The sequence below is a fragment of the Dendrobium catenatum genome, unplaced genomic scaffold, assembly GCF_001605985.2.
Source record: "Dendrobium catenatum unplaced genomic scaffold, ASM160598v2 fragScaff_scaffold_124, whole genome shotgun sequence".
NCBI lineage: Eukaryota > Viridiplantae > Streptophyta > Magnoliopsida > Asparagales > Orchidaceae > Dendrobium > Dendrobium catenatum.
In genome coordinates, this window is record NW_021318586.1 from 97,316 (window position 1) to 101,816 (window position 4,501).

A 4,501-nucleotide genomic window follows, 5' to 3' on the forward strand; every position below is an offset into this window, starting at 1 on the left:
CGAACAGAACGACGAAAGGAAACGATGAAAGGCAAACCCTAGACACCTCAAAGTTATTATTGATTAACTTAATTAATATAATTTAAATAATTAATTAATTAATTGTATAATTAGTGTATTAATTTATTGTCTAATTTAACTTAATTGACTAATTAATGATATAATTAGCAATAAAATATTAATATAATTAGTTTATTTAATATTGCAACTGATATTTCGGTCAATGTTAGTTTGTAATTTGCTTTTTATTGAATTTTCGGTCATTTTATATGAACTAAAATTTATTTTATTATGTTTTATGTAATGATCTTGATTTCATAAATATCTCATTTAAATTTAAATCCCTAACCGCTATAAATCCTGATATATGTTATCAAACAATTTCTCATGATTTAACAGGATTTAACATTTAGCATACTAAATAATTTTCAGGATTTAACACATAAATCAGGAAATATTAAATCCCATTAAAGTTAAATCACACTTGTTGCCAAAACAGCCTTAACTTTATTAAATATAAAATATTAAATTTAATGATTTTTATATATTACTAATTAATGATTATTTAAAATATTAATGTATATTAATTGTGGATAATCAAATGATATTTGTTGAACAACTTTATTTATCTAATATGTATTTATATTTCACAAATAATTAAATCATTTACTAATTATGTATTTAAAGTGTCAACATAATGATAAATGAATCAAGCACCAAATTATTCAAATTTATTCATTTATCAATTAAGTATTTATAAATGTAATAAACTTATTCAAGTAGATATTTAAATAATAATGAAGAAACTCTAACCATGAGAAACATGTCAAGCGTATTGATTCACATGAAAATAAATCATGCTTCATTATTTTTTCCATATATTATTTAATACATATATCGGTCATGTTGGATATATGATGGATGCATATTTGATGTATGTTCGTGTCAAATATATGTCAGACACTAATACTCCTAAAATTCATAGTTTTGAAGAATTTTTTAGTTATATAATAATTTACTAAGAATTTTCTTTCATTTTTAACATTTTTAAAAATCATCAATATTAATATTGATTTCGCTAATCTTGCTTGATGTTTTGGCCTCTAGAAAATAGGTTGAAGATGTTCATCTCAAAATATTTGAGTAATAAACTCCGAGGTTAATTTAGTTCAATTTTTGAGCTCATTAGAATTTAATGTAAATTAATTGAGTATATACATATTACATCAAATTTGTCCAAATGAGCTAATTATGATGGGGTTTGACATAATTTCATTAAATTCATTAGATTATTTACATATGAAATCATATATATTTTGTTATTTTATTTTATTTATTCATTAAGTTATAATTAATTTATGATTTTTTTCAATAATTATTAATTTAAAACTTTGAACAAGCTAAGAACATGCACCACTCGAGGGAAAAATCATTAGGTGTGGAGTGCGCACCTTCCGCACAAGTACTGGGTACCTAGCAGTACCCAGCGGTACCGAGTGCTGGTACCGCTAGATACCCAATGCTTGTGTGGACGGTTCTCCCCGTCCGCACCTAATAATTTCTCCCACTTGATGGCACTATGGTGGCGTTGATGTGACATTACGTGGGTCGCAACATGAGGAAAGAAGCCTTCCTTAGAAGACCTAGCTAGTTTTTTAAATGGGAGTCCAATTACAAAGCCAAGCTCCTGCCATAAGGAACAATACAAATGAGTTAGAGCATTAGCTAGTTCCTTGAATTGTAGACCGCAAGGAACCTTGTCTACAAAATATAGATGTCAATCCCAAGAAAAAAATAAAGGATTATTGCAAAGCTATGCAATTGAGAAGTGGGAAGAAGTTAAAAGAAGTGGTTAAGAAAAAAAACAATCAATTCGAGGAAGTGATCGCATGGAGAAGAATCTGTAAAGCCCATGCTTCCACAAAAGCATGAAGAACAATCTCAACTTGATAAGGAAGTACAAAGCCCATTTTTTGAGAGGCCACAATTCCCATTTCCCCAAAGTTTATTAAAGCGGAACTTTGATAGGTAGTCCACTAGATTTTTGGAAGTGAAAAAATCTTATCGTAGGTGTCTACATATGCTAAGCACAAGGAAGATGTTGGATGACATTGGCACCCCAATAGGGGGGGGTGAGTTGCGGTTGGGGTTCTTAAAAATTTTATTTAAAAGAAGAAAATTAAAATGTTTTTAAAGCAATTTTGAAAAGAGTAAGTAATCACAAAATATTTTTTATGAAAAAGACAGAGAAATTAAATGCAAGAAATGAAAATAACAGACACAATATTTTTACGTGGTTCGGCCCAGATTCCAATTCAGCCTACGTCCACGCTAGCCAACTCTTGGTTTATAATTCACTAATCACAGGTTTGCTTGGCAAACCTCACTTCTTTAAACCAAAGAAGTTCTTTACAACCTAAGTACTCTCCTACACTGGCGAGTACAACCCAATCTAATTATAATTAAAACTTCACCAAGCTAAATGACTTAGATCAAAAAATAAAAAACTATAATTTGATGTAAATAATACATGTTCAAATTATCTTGCAATAAAATATCCACAATATTTGAGGTGATCTTATAAATTAATTTTAATCACCTCACTACTTGCAAATCAAATATTAAATTTATTCACTTTAAGATAGATTTATATTTTGTTTAAAATAAGAATAATATATTAAAAAAATATATTCTTGCTGATTTAAACTTTAATTTTTCAAATAAAATAAAATAAATTAGATTATAGATGTAAATCTATGCCACCTTAAAGAAGTAAAAATACTTATTTTGCTAAATTTTATGAATTTAAAAGATATGATATATAAAACTTTAATATAAAATTTCCAACAAGTATTTCACCATAAAATAAATATTTTCAAGAAAGAAATATATGGTGAAAACTAAAAGAACAGCAAGTAAAGATTTAAAGAAGGAAAGCAAACTCAAGAACTCTAAGGGATGTTACTCGATTTTGTGTTGAAGCTTTCCAAAAAAGGGCTCTTGGAATAAAAATCAAAGTTTCTCCTCTCAAGATTTAACATGTAAAGATGAAAGGAAGAATGGAAGAATTGATGGAGATTTTTATTTTAGTAGCACTTACATGAAAAAAAATAGAGATATTTATAGGGAAGAGGGTAAGTAAAGTCATATTTGAATAAAAATATTAATCTAATATATTTTTTATTAGCTAATAATATTATATTTCATTAAGAATTCATTTATATTAAATATATATGAGATTCAAATGGCTATAAAATGGCTAGCCACATGGGAATGTATTATTAATGATGTGCGTTGCAGCGGGGACGGCAAGGTCTAGACTCGCGCTGCAGCGGGGCGTGGTCGCGCCTTTTTTCTACGGGTTACATTAAAACGGGTTCGCGGGTTGACCCGGTAACCGTCGGGTCAACCCGAACCCGACCCGTTTTTCAAACGGGTCGATTTTTGGAACCCGAACCCGACCCATTTTGAAATCGGTTCGGGTCCAACCCGGATTTTCCGGGTCGGGTTTTCGTGTCGTGCCAAATATTGACACCCCTACCGCTAGGTACCCAGTACTTGTGCGGACGGTGCGCACTCCGCACCTAATAATTTTTCCCTCAAGTGGTGCATGTTCTTAGCTTGTTCAAGGTTCTAAATTAATAATTATTGAAAAAAATCATAAATTAACTATAACTTAATGAATATAAATAAAATAAATAACAAAATATATATGATATCATATGTAAATACTCTAATGAATTTATTGGAATTAAGCAAAACCCATCATAATTAGCTCATTTGGACAAATTTAATGAAATATGTATATACTCAAATAATTTACATTAAATTCTAATGAGCTCAAAAATTGAACTAAATTAACCTCGGAGTCATCACCATGACTACTCAAATATTTTGAGATGAACATCTTCAGCGTATTTTCTAGAGGCCAAAACATCAAGCAAGATTAGCGAAATCAATATTAAATTATTAATATTGATGATTTTTAAAAATGTTAAAAATGAAAGAAAATTCTTAGTAAACTATTATATAACTCACAAATTCTTAAAAATTATGAGTTTTAGGAGTATTGTGTCTGACTTGTATTTGACACGAATATACATCAAATATGCATCCATCTTATATCCAACAGGGTCGATATGTGTATTAAAAAATAAATAGAAAAAATAATGAAGCATGATTTGGTTTCATGTGAATCAATACGCTTGACATGTTTTTATGGTTAGAGTTTCTTCATAATTATTTAAATATCTAATTGAATAAGTTTATTACATTTATAAATACTTGATTGATAAATGAATAAATTTGAATTATTTGGTGCTTGATTCATTTATCATTATGTTGACACTTTAAATTAGGGGTGTCAATTCGGGTCAACCCGTCGGGTTCGGGTCGAACCCGACCCGACCTGGATCTAAACGGGTCAACCCGAACCCGACCCGTTTTTGCAAACGGGTCGGACATTTCAACCCGAACTCGACCTGATCGGGTTGCCGGGTTG